This window comes from Mustela putorius, unplaced genomic scaffold (genome assembly GCF_011764305.1).
Source record: "Mustela putorius furo isolate JIRA1106 unplaced genomic scaffold, ASM1176430v1.1 tig00000129_pilon_pilon_pilon, whole genome shotgun sequence".
NCBI classification, from domain to species: Eukaryota; Metazoa; Chordata; class Mammalia; order Carnivora; family Mustelidae; genus Mustela; species Mustela putorius.
This window is the reverse complement of record NW_025421290.1, coordinates 3,836,344-3,849,975: the sequence shown is the minus strand read 5'-3', so window position 1 is coordinate 3,849,975 and position 13,632 is coordinate 3,836,344. Positions and strand designations below refer to the sequence as shown.

Here is a 13,632-nt window from a genome sequence, read left to right as displayed (position 1 = left end):
ATACCTGAGCTTTATTTTCAGATTATATTTCTTATTCTATAGTTCTACATTACAGGCTGTAGTCTGTAAGAATATTAAGGTCATTATTTATATATTTGCAATTCTTCTCAGTGAAAACGTTTTTTCTAATAACATGGAAATGGTATGTCATTGTCAGCTTTCAATATATTCATAATCATATCAGGGTAACTGACAGAATCTTTTTAAAAAAAGACAAAAGAAAAGTGAATTCAAATATCTACAAATTACCCCAGAAATAAACAGATTTCCAAAAAGCAAGACTCATAACAAAGTAAACATCAATGGTAACATATTGAATGACTAACATACTGAAAATTACATTCCATTATAGCAAGATGATCAGAACAAGAAAGTTTAGTTTCTAAAGGAGTAGTATTTTAAAAATGTCTTTGCAATTAATTTTATTGAATGGATAGTTCTGATATCAACTGAAGCACCCTCAAAAAAAATAGGCAGAAACAAATCTTAAGACATACTTTACTCAAGTAGTATCTTAAAATTAAGAAAAATTTTACTCAAGAAGTTATTTGCCTTCTACCCCAAATTTTTCATTGCATAGATTTAAAAATGTGTGTAACACTTATTTGTCTATGTAAACTGAAATGCAGAGAAACTAAGATTAGGTCATCTTAACAGAAGAACAACAAATAATAAAAATGTAAGTGAGTTATAATGCCTAAAACCCTCACTATTTCATAAGGTAGGGATTCAAGGATAGATTTAAAATTTCTTTACTAATAAGATATCTACCTCTGTTTAATAGCAAATCATCTACAATGTGACTAACAGTACATTGATAATATATTTGGCTACATCCCACTTTATTTTCTTTACAAGAAATAGTGATTTGAACATTAATCCATCAATGTATCTACAACTTAAAAATTACTTTTAAGAATTAGGAGGTACTTTGAGTGTTTTTTCAATGTGCTCAGTTGGTATTGAATAAAAAGTGGCAAGAAATGATTATGTGCTAAAAGTTGTTCATGAACGATGCATGTAAGTGCTAGTACCCCAGACATAGTCAATCTGTTAAACTATAACAAAATATTCTGAACTCTGGTGAATCTACACAGTAAATTCAGTTACAGTGAATACACTCAATTAGTTGACTTAACCTATCCTTTAAAGTTATCATGTATTAATAATGTACCTCCAATAACTTCTACATAACCTTACTCTTTCTGCCCCCAAATAAACTACAAAAAGTGAAACCCAAGTGTATGTAACATGCCATCTAATGTGAATACAAATGAAATTTCCACTTGCTCTCAGTTGTGGAGGTAAGAAGATAAGCACATTTTGATTCAAGTTTCTTTCTTTGTGTGTCACTACAAATAAGGGCACTTGATTGCTATTTTTTGACAGTAGTTTTGACATATATCATGGTTGATATTTGTAATCTTGAGAGTGGAAAAGATTTAGTTTTTGTTTCCTCAACTCTTTAAGAATGAAAAATTTACACACGAATTTAAACCATATATGGATTTGCATGTGATTGTGAAGTTATAGGTCTGTGGCTTATTTAGGAATGACATCCTGATCTATATTTCAACAAATCTTTACATAAATAAAAAAAATAGAATTAATTGAAACCTTACACTTTTTCTCACTGATCATCATAGTGTGTAAGATTAGACTATATGGGGAATTCTTTCTTTATGTAATCTTTTTTTGTTAATATTAAGAGGGAATGAACAAAGAATTGGTAAATATGAGTCTAGGTGATTAACTGATTTGGAGTACATCTATTAATATACTTCCTTCTTAGACTTTACTTATCCACTCATTTTCCTTGATTTGACTTATAAACTCTGGATATGTTCAGATAAAGCTCTAGATTCTCTTTATAGCTCACTTTTTTCTTTACTATTAGCCTCTTACTCCCTTCATAATTTCATCTCATGCCATAATTTTTCTTACTTACCTACTAACAAATTTTAAATATGTATCTCAGGCACAATACTGACACAAATACAGCTTTACAATTCAAAAAAATATTAACACTTCTTTGGCTGGTTCCTCTCCCTTGTCCTACATATTTCATGTAATATGCATGTTTATTCTACTTTAAATCTCTTTTACATTTATCCTTTTCTCTTGATCTCACTGTTACAATTCTAATCCAAACAACCATTCATTTTTTTAACTGTAGCAATAACTCCTAATTGATTTTTTATTGTGGCTAAAAAACATAAGATCTATTATCTCAACCATTGTTAAGTGTACAGTTCAGTAGCATTAAGTGTATTAATTCACACTGTTGTAAGACAGATCTCCAGAACTTTTTCATCTTGCAAATCTAAAACTCTATAGTTTTTGGGAAGCTTCCCTTCCCAGATCTCCCTTCAGCCCATAGTTACTTCCATCCCATTTTCTAAGAATTTGACTACTTTACCTACCTAAAATTATAGAATCAGTGCATTTGTTCTTTTATGATTGGCTTATTTCATTTAGCCTAAAGTCCTCAAAGTTCATCCATGTTGCATTATGCGACAGGATTACTTTCCTTTCTAAGACTGAATAATCTGTAGTATGTATATACTGCAGTATGTATATATAATATATATAAATTAAATATTATACTTTATATATCATTATATATTATATATAATATATAAGTATATATTATATATATAATATATTATATAATATAATAATCTATAGTATGTATGTATATGTAATGTGTAGTATGGATATATATATTTCATCTACTCATTCATCTGTTACTGGACATTTGGGTTGCTTCCATCTCTTGGTTATTATGAATAGTGCTGCTATAAACATGGGTGGACAAATATTTTTTAAAGACACTGCTTTCAACTATTTGTATATATACCCAGCAGTGGCATTGTAGTTCTATGTTTTTAATTTTTTTGAGGGGCTTTCCTACTGTTTGCCATTGCATTTGCAACATATTTACATTTCCACTAATAGCACACAAGGATTTCAATTCCTCTACATTCTCCCAGCATTTGTTCTGTTCTCTTTTCTTTTCTCTTTTCTTTCCTCTCTCACCTCTCCCTTCTCCTCTCCTCTTCTTTTCTTAGTGGTAGCTATCCTAACGGGCATGAGGTGATACCTCAGTGTGGTGTTGAATTAACTTCTCTGATGATTAGGGATGTTAATCACATTTTCATATGCTTTTTGGCTATTTGTATATAATTTTTAAAGAAATGTCTATTCAAGTCCTTGGGCCATTTTAAAATAGAGTTATTTCATTTTTCAGTTGTTGAGTTATAGGAGTTCTTTATATATTCCAGATACTAATCCCTTACAGACATATATTTGTGTCTTCTCTCATTCTTTGTCTTTTCACTCTTGTGTCCTTTGATCTGATTTTTTAGTAGCCTCTTTTATAAGCCCCCAATCCATTATCCGTACTCTTTGTCAAAAAAATGCTTACAAAGCCCAAATAGGATCTTGTAATTTCACAACTTTATAGTTACCAATGTCTTCCCAAAGCTCTCTAATTAATATTCAAAATGCTTAAAATTGTGCTATATAATCTGGCATCAATCTATTTTTACCAGTATCTTTACACACCTTCTTTCTCCCTTTACTTTCTGCCACACTGATTGTTCTCATGTCTCCTCTGATGACCCAAGCCCCTTCTTATCTTAGGTCCTTTGTCTATGCTTTTAATTCTGTTTTGTGTTTCTCCTTATTCCATGCAAAGAAGACTGTATTTTTTTGAGCCTCAGATTAAATGTCTCTTATTCAATGAAGCATTTCCAGACTTTCCAGCTTAGAACAAATTTTTAGGTCTATAATGTCAACATTCTCTGAGATGATTTGTAGTATTCATCAAATGGAAAAATTATTTGTGCAATTATAGTTATTTATTTCATATCTCTCTCCTCAAATAAAATGTAAGATCCATGAATAAAGAACCATCCTTTCTTATTCATCATTATGTCTCCAACACCAGCAGAGTTCCCTGCCTATTGAACTGTTCAATAAATACATTTTAGAGTAAAAGAATAAATGAGGTACTAAATTTAGTTTAACTTAATTTAATCAGACAACTAAATCAGTTGTCTGATTTCTATAGGGCAATTTTGGCTATCAACCAATGATATCAATTTGGGTGATGTGGTATCTGGACTTGAGGCTTGGGTTTTATATTCTAGTTGACACCTAGGAATAAAATATTAGGCCAAAAGTCTATTGGGTTGAAAGGTGTAGCCAATGAAGGGTAGGAGGAAGACCTTGATGTAATACAAATCAGGAACAAGAGACCAGGTAAAACAAAATTAATTTAGGAGCAAAGCTAGTAAAAAACTGACAAAAGCTTAGGAAATTCATATGAATGAAAATGAAGAGAGGTTTGCCTGAGTTACTGGCCTGGAGACACATTTAGGATAGGTGAGTTGAACAGAGTTGGTTTCGAGGGGAGTAAGTGTTAACATGATCAAAGTTATGGCCCAAGGCAAGGACTTAACTACTTATTTTTTCCTTCAAATTTTAAATATCTGCTTTGAATTGTTACATATTACCCTTATTATAACTATTGTGTTTTCTCCATGAGATCCACACTGTCTGTGTTACTTTAAAACAGGTATTCCTAAACCATTTAGGAATGTATTAAAATTAAAGCATGTAATGTGAAGAAATTTAGAATACTTTGTTAGGCAAGAAGAATTCTGGTAATTTTAATTAATAGTCTAGTGCTCCCAGCTAGAATTGTATGCAGTTGCCTGGCAGATACCATCTATGCCTATGACCAAGGAACATGACTTACTTTTCCCCTTTCTATGTAATGGAATTTAATCATAGTACATTGTAGTACATTGCTTATTGCTCTGATCTCAACAATAATCTTCCGCACAATATTTTGCCTTCACTTAATCAGGAATATGAAGACATTAACTTCAAAGGGCAGTTTTACTTCCTGATTGTGGTTTCTTTATATTTCTTTATATTTATTTTTCCTACTCTAAGAAAGGAGATCATTTTTCATAAGTAGGTAGAAGAAGAAGAAATTTTGATAGTCTTTTCCAGGTGGTATTTAATACATTATGGTGCATGAAGAGATTTTTGTCCTGATTATTTCATAAAGATATCTTTTACCCTTTGAAATGCCAGCGTCTGACAGTTGTGAATTCCTTACTTTGTTGAACAAGCTCTAACTCAGGGAAAATACCGAGTATACGTGCGATTGACCTTTAAACAAGCCTTGCCTTCTACTGGAATTTGTAAGTCTCTGTGACTGAGTTTCTCTCAAAGGAGGTTTTTTTTCCCCCCCTATTATACATTATCATACAAGTAATACTTAGTTTTTGAATTTTCAAATAATGTTGCATTCTGTTTACATCAAAATATCAGACTAAGAGGTAATACCTGACAGTTACATCACTTAGTTATAATGTAGGTACTTAGGGGTATTTTTCTTTCCTACAGTGCTTCTTGTTTTACTCACTGTTTTACTTGTGTATAGAAGCAAATTGGCCATATTCCATGCATTATATATTTCTTTTATTTTATCCATACTACCTAGTAAGAATGTATTGTTTGAGACAAATCAATTTCCTTCTCTGTGTCTAAGCTTCCTGTCAGTAAAATGAAGGTTTTTGAAAACAGCCTGTTGAGCTTGCTGTCAAGCTCTGACACTGCTATCAAGCAGTGACGTTGCTGTCACTCTGTTTCTGTATTCTCAATGGGGATGATACTATCTCCAAGGAGGTAAAAACTGTTTTTGGGGGGGGCAGTAAATGACATCTTAATGTGTGGTCCTCCAAATGGCCATCATAACAGTAAATAACAGTATTAAAATTCCATGAAAGGAAAGAAGTAGTTAAAAACAGTATATTTAGGGACACCTGGGTGGTTCAGTTTAAGTGTCTACCTTCAGCTCAGGTCACAATCCCAGGGTCATAAGATTGAGTCCTGCATCTGGCTCCTTGTTCAGCAGGGAGTCTGCCTCTCCCTCTCTCCCTCCCTCTGCTTGTGCTCTCTCTCTCTGACAAATAAATAAAATATTTTAAAAAAAATGATCAGGAACAAGAGACCAGTGTATTTAGTAAATTTCCTTAGGAAGTAATAATTTAAAACAACAAAGAAGTTTAGAAACACTGCACCATGCATTTTTGCACCTCACCTCATGGGCCCATGCTAAAATCATATTTAAGCCTCTGTTTAATTCTTTTTTCATTCATACCATATAGTCATATGATCACTATGTAATGTGGATCATACATAAAGGTGTTTACAGTGATTATTTTCCATCTAATATTTGATTGCATGTATACATTCTTTATTTCTTTCAGACCTACATCTCTAGGTAATTATTTCCAAGTAAGGACTTGAACCCTCAATAAAATTGCCCTCAGGAATATTATACAATGTAGAGAAAATTTCCCAGCTTGATAATAAATATTTTCTTCAGGTAGAAAATTATTGGATTTTTTTTTAAGATTTTATTTATATATATTTTTTATATATTTTTTTTATTTATATATTTGAAATGCAGAGAGAGACAGTAAGAGAGGGAACAGAAGCAGGGAGCCTGATGCGGGGCTCCATCCCAGGACCCTGGGTTCAGGACCTGAGCTGAAGGCAGACAGACATTCAATGACTGACCTACCCAGGCACCCCTGGATTATGTTGGTTCAGAATGATAAGCCATGACTTAAAAATGGAGCAAAAAGTCAAATATGATTCAACTTACTATCCAAATATTTAAAAGTTTCTTGTATTTATTTATTTATTTGACAGAGAGACACAGGTAACAGTGAGAGAGGGAACACAAGCAAGGGGAGAAAGAGAAGCAAGCTTCCCAGCTGAACCCAATGCAGGGCTCCATCCCAGGACCCTGAGATCATGACCTGAGCCAAAGGCAGCTGCTTAATGGTTGAGCCACCCAGGTGTTCTTCTACTTTTTTTTTTTTTTAAAGATTTTATTTATTTATTTGACAGAGATCATGAGTAGACAGAGAAGCAGACAGAGAGAGAGGAAGAGAAGCAGACTCCCCACGTAGCAGAGAGCCTGATGTGGGCTCAATCCTATGATCCTGAGATCAAGACCTGAACCGAAGGCAACGGCTTAACCCACTGAGCCACCCAGGTGCTCCCTTTCTTCTACTTTTTAATATTAGATATAAAATATACCAATACAAAGAGTGCTCTTTCTTAATCATGTTCCAATCCAACATTTTAAGACACAATAAGCATATGTATTAAATAATATAGGATTACATATATATGTGTGTGTGTGTGTGTACACTAATTTCCCTTTGTTTTTCATGATGAAAATTTAAAAAAAGAAAGCAAAGTAAATGTAAGCAAGTGACCCAGGATAATAACAGACTTGTCATCAAAATGTAATCAGTTTTCACACTTACAGGATTCTACTCTTAAAGAATTTATATTTTACACCAGAAAATGAAGTTAAGTATTCAAATTTCAGTTATTACCAGCATGGTTCCAAGAGTCTGGGAGAGTAGATAAAACTGCCATGCCTTGCTACAGGTTCACTGACCAAATGGCAATATCCAATAAAAACCAAACACGTGAGTGGTTAACACAGGTAATGTTTTCTAAATTTTCTAAACAAAACAGAATTTTATAGCCCAATGTCAAAGGTACAATTAAGTGGGTAATTAATCCAACCTCCCATTAAACTGTGATGATAATGTTTTGTACATACACACACACACACACACACACAGCACACGTACAAGATACTCTGTATAATAAATATGTCATGAGTATGGTGGGCAGAATAATGATCCCAAAAAATGCATATTTCCTAACCTCCTGCACCTTTGAATATGTTCTATTACACGGCAAGGGGCAATTAAATTTGCAGATGAAATGGAGGTTGTTAATCAATTGAACTTAAAATAAAGGGATTACCTTAGATAATTCTGTGAGCCCAGTGAAATATTCTCCTGGGCATTGCTCGCTGTGAAAATATTCAGGAGCCACAAGGCAATGAAAGAAGGCAGCCTTGAAAAGCTGGAAGAGGCAAGAAAATGCATTCTCTCCTAGGGCCTCCAGAAATGCATGCAGTCCTGCCAATTTTATTTTAGCCCAGTAAGGCCATCTCTGTTCTCCAAGCTCCAGAAATATGTGTTGCTTTTTAAGCTGTTTGTGGTAATTTGTTACAGCAACAACAGAAAACAAATAGAATGAAGTAAAATATTAAAAAACCTAGAAATATATTATTAAGGCCAAGTAGGTTAGCAAAAATATCAGAAGTTACTTATGCCTTTAAAAACATTATTTCTATAGACAGGTGGGTCAGCAGTATAGTTCAGAAGAAGGTCTCTAGAAATAGTCTACTTTTTTCCAGATCCTAGCTTTACCATATTCTATGTGGTAACCCTAAGAAATTACTTAATTCCTGTGGCTCCACTTTCTCATTTTTATAGTGGATGAAATAATAATTGTACCTCAAAAATTATATAAAATAAATATATCTGATATTACAATCAATATTACCAAGCACAGAAGAAGTCCTATGTATAGTTTTCTTAATATTTTTATACTATTTATTATTTGCTATTTGTGCTATTATTATTCTGAGAGATAGCACTCTAACACCCAATTTCATTTTTGTATTGTATCTTATATAGACGTAATATTTTTGGTTTCAGTATTATACCTGAAAGAACTGGTATAGATTGTTAGCCTTTGGTTATATTTATAGATTGATAGAGGGAGGATTTTGCCCAAGGGCTTTTTATAATAATCTCAGTATCATAGGTAAAGCATAAATTTGTGTATCAGAGATAAACATGAAGACGTTGATAATTTTTAAGCCATTTTGTGGTGGTCATTTCAAAGGGAATTGGCCCATCTTGAAGGTATCATTCTCTGAAAATACATAATGATTTAATGTATTGCTATATATAGACATAAGTATTGTGAAATTTGCCAATTACATTCTGGTTTTGCATTATGTTTTGGTTAAATAGAGCTATGATGAAAATGAAGCTGTTTATTTTGGGGTGGATTTATTTTGGGTAAAGACAACAATTTACACAAAGATAAAGTTTTGTGGGTTTTTTTTTGTTTTTTGTTTTTTTTTTGGTCCTCCCCTTTTAAAGAAGTGTTGATGTTAGCAAATTTTAAACAGTGAAACATCCATTCCCCTTAATATATTTACGCCACCACAAATTCACTTATATCAGACAACTCAAGGAAAGGAGAACATATTGTATATTGCTCAAAGCTACACAAAACCACTGAGATGTAAAAAATTATCTAATGACAGTTTTTATTTCAAAAATGAAGCTACTTTTTTACAGAAGAAAAAAAAAAGAAGCCCAAGCACTGCAAAATCTTGGGGGTTTTTTCTCCACTTCTGTAAAATGAATTTAGATTAAACATTCCTAGTTTCATCTAGTTTTTTGAAGTCTGTTTTTATTGTACATGATGGAAAGATGTTTTGCAGTTATAACCACATCAAACAGTGAAAGGTGATACTTTGATAGACTCAGCATCTTGTGGAGCTGGGAGGATTCTAAAATCATCAAATCCACACACACTCAGCTAAAATTTGACAATATATTGAATAAACCATTAAAATTTTATATCATTTTTCATGTTCAGGATATGGGAATCTCATATATTTATGCTATGACATAAGCTCTTTCAGTTTGTCTATTTATATAGAAGTTAAAAATACTAGATTGCTGTTTTGTTTTGTTTTCATGATAAAACTTCAAGCACTTGAAGACTATGTCGAAGTTTATTTTTCCTTGTTCTTCTCAGTAGGTAAAGGGATACTGTTATTCTTCGTTCCTTGGGTTACTGTGTCCAATATCTGGTCTTTTTCTCAAGATAGACTTCAAGTTTACTCCAAGTTTCTAAAGAATATATTGACTATAATTTCCTTAATTTACTTTAAAGGCAAAACATTTACTTGTATTCTACCTTGGTATCACCACTTTATGATGAAGATGATAATTCAATCTTGTTTTCATTGAATGCATCTGGCACTCAACATCCAAGCCTAATAAAAACTACGATCCAATGAAGATGAGAAAAAAAACCGTTTCTGTTTTCTTTAGACTGACAAATCTAGTCAAACAACAACTGAAATGTTCATTTATAGAAAGAGCAAAACTTCTTTATCATCAGAAACTGATTTATCACACCTGAGTATTTCTGTGCTTGAATTTCCTTGGGGTATCTATTAAAGTAAAGTTGATTTTAAAGGTAGAAAAGGTAAAGCCAATTTAATTGGAGAGATCAAGAGAGCTGAGGTGAATATCACTTTGAAAATGTTGCAGTATTATCTCAGAAACTAGGATAGACAGTGTTATTTCAAAAGAAAAAAAAATAGAACTATTTCTATTCAGGCAATCATAGGAATATAAAATGTGAAGCAGGGGGATAGGGTAGTATAAACTGAAAAAAAAAAAAAAAAGTGTTAAAACCTCTTCTGTGTCCTGAACCCTGGGGGCTAGAAATCGCTGTCCCCTAAATGAAATTATATTGGTGCATCTTTAATGTGGATGTGTATGATATCAGGATTTTTAAAAGATTTTAATTATTTATTTGAAAGGGTGTGGGAGAGGAAGCAGCAGACTCCCGGCTAAGTAGAGAGCTTGGTGGCGGGTTTTATCCCAGGACCCTGGGATCATGACCCAGGACCCAAGTCAAAGGCAGGCACTTAACCAACTGAGCCACCAGGCTTCCCTGATGTCACTTTTTTTTTTCTTTTTTAAAAAATATTTTATTTATTTATTTGACAGACAGAGATCACCAGTAGGCAGAGAGAGAGAGAGGCTCCCCTCTGAGCAGAGAGCCTGATGTAGGGCTCAATTCCAGGACCCAGAGATCATGATCTGAACTGAAGGCAGAGGCTTTAACCTACTGAGCCACCCAGGTGTCCCATGTTTTTTGTTTTTCTTTAAGAGACTCATGACTGAAATTAAAAACATAGGGCAAAGTTTAAAGTAGCAGATAGTCCTTATTAGTATCTCTCCTTTTGTTGTCCAGTTTGAAAACATGACATTAAAAATTAACACATGATAGTTGTCTTTCTCCGCTTGACTTATTTCGCTAAGCATGATACGCTCTAGTTCCATCCATGTTGTCGCAAATGGCAAGATTTCATTTCTTTTGATGGCTGCATAGTATTCCATTGTGTATATATACCACATCTTCTTGATCCGAAAGACAACTATCATATGATCTCCCTGATATGAGGAAGTGGTGATGCAACATGGGGGCTTAAGTGGGTATGAGAAGAATAAATGAAAGAAGATGGGATTGGGAGGGAGACAAACCATAAGTGACTCTTAATCTCACAAAACAAACTGAGGGTTGCTGGGGGGAGGGGATTTGGGAGAAGGGGGTGTGATTATGGACATTGGGGAGGGTATGTGCTTTGGTGAGTGCTGTGAAGTGTGTAAACCTGGTGATTCACAGACCTGTACCCCTGGGGATAAAAATATATGTTTATAAAAAATAAAAAATTATAAAAAAAATAACACATGTGTGTGCTTGTGTGTATAGTAAAAGGTGTTATAAATATATGCATATATTCTTTACTAAAGTGGAGTTTGACAGTTGGCACAGAAGTCATAATATTCTCTTTTTTCAAGATAATAAAAAATGCAATGTGTCTTTTAATATTCATTTTATGAATACTACTCAGGTTTCAAATGCTAAAATGCACCCTTCAGTGACTATGGCTTTTATAGAAAGGTGGTAGAGACAGCTAATGATAATTCTTTTAGAAAGCATGGAAGATAAACAATAAAATAAAGCATTACTTTAAAATGCCTTAATAAGAATGATTATAAAATAACTACAAACTGCATAGTATAGTATTCCATTGTATATATATACCACATCTTCTTTATCCATTCATCTGTTGATGTACCCATCAAAAGAAGTGAAATCTTGCCATTTGAGATGACGTGGATGGAGGGTATCATGCTTAGCGAAATAAGTCAATCGGAGAAAGACAACTATCATATGATCTCCCTGATATGAGGAAGTGGAGATGCAACGTCAGGGGTTAGGGGGGTAGGAGAAGGATAAATGAAACAAGATGGGATTGGGAGGGAGACAAACCATAAGTGACTCTTAAATCTCACAAAACAAACTGAGGGTTGCTGGGGGGTGGGGGGGTGGGGTTTTGGACAGTGGGGAGGGTATGTGCTATGGTGTATGGTGAGTGCTGTGAAGTGTGTAAAACCTGGCAATTCACAGACCTGTATCCCTGTGGATAAAAATACTTTATATGTTTATAAAAAACATTTTAAAAAAACCCTGCAAATTAAGACCACCTTAAAGGGTATTTTGGTATTTGGGCCATGATCCTCCAGCACAATGTTTGGCAAGTTCAGTTGGAGATGATGTGTTTCATTGACAAGCCACAATTACAGGACCTAATGACAGCCCATATCAAGGTGGTGTATTCTTTTGGACAATTCATCTTCCTACAGATACCTCTTCACACTACCTAAGGTTGCATTTGCAACAAGAATTTATCATCCAAATATTAACAGTAATGGCAGCATTTGTCTCGATATTCTAAGATCACAGTGGTCTCCTGCTTTAACTATTTCTCAAGCTCTTGTATCCATTTGTTCACTGCTGTGTGATCCAAACCCAGATAACCCCCAGTGCCAGAGACTGCTTGGATGTATAGAACAGAGGTAAGTACAGAAGAATATCTCGGGAAAGGACTCAGAGGAATGCCATGTGATGCTACTTTAAAGTCAGAATAACCTGCATTAGAGCTGGAATAAACTTTAAATTACTGGGTTTTTTTTTGGATTTTTTTTAAAGGTATCTGGTCAAGACTCTTAAGTTCACTAAGATATAAACATAAATGACTATGTAAAATTGGAAATAGAGGCGCCTGGGTGGCTCAGTGGGTTGGGCTGCTGCCTTCGGCTCGGGTCATGATCTCAGGGTCCTGGGATCGAGCCCCGCATCGGGCTCTCTGCTCCACAGGGAGCCTGCTTCCCTCTCTCTCTCTCTCTCTCTGCCTGCCTCTCTGCCTACTTGTGATCTCTGTCTGTCAAATAAATAAATAAAATCTTAAAATAAAATAAAATAAAATAAAATTGGAAATAGCTACTGGTTAATTTTGAAAAGTCTTATTTGCAGATTTTTAGGAAAGACAATAATAACAATAAGCATCAACATACACAATATATTATGACCATAAAAATCTGTTTTGCTGAGTCAAAATAAATGTCAAACACTACTTCCTAATGTTTGGAAGGTTGTGTGTGTGTGTGTGTGTGTGTGTGTGTGTTTTCCCAAAAAATCCCTTGAGAAATTATGTACCCTTATATTTTATAATCTGATATTTCTCTAAAGTGATTTATAATGATAAACAGCTTTGGAGATAAGAACAAATCCTTTATTACTATTTCCCTTATGTTCTGTTTTGCAAATATGTTTACTTTAGTAAGAGTGAATGCAAAGAAGAAAAAATTGAAGTCAACCTCTCAACTATATCTGAAAAGGTTCAAGTGAATCAGTTACAAAGGGCCTGATAATTGGTAGAAAGGACTCACAAGTCTCCATAGGGTGTGGTGACAAAAACCTTTAGCAAAAGTCAAGAGTATGGCACATTAGGAGAAAGAAGAACATACCCATCATAGAGGGTCTGACACTTCCAGGTGCAGTCCC

General features: G+C 33.9%; 1 pseudogene; it reads left to right on the top strand.

Annotated features, from left to right (window-relative positions):
* Positions 1-3,091: 3,091 nt before the first annotated feature.
* On the top strand, positions 3,092-12,694 carry LOC123390490 (annotated as a pseudogene).
* The last annotated feature ends 938 nt before the right edge of the window (positions 12,695-13,632 follow it).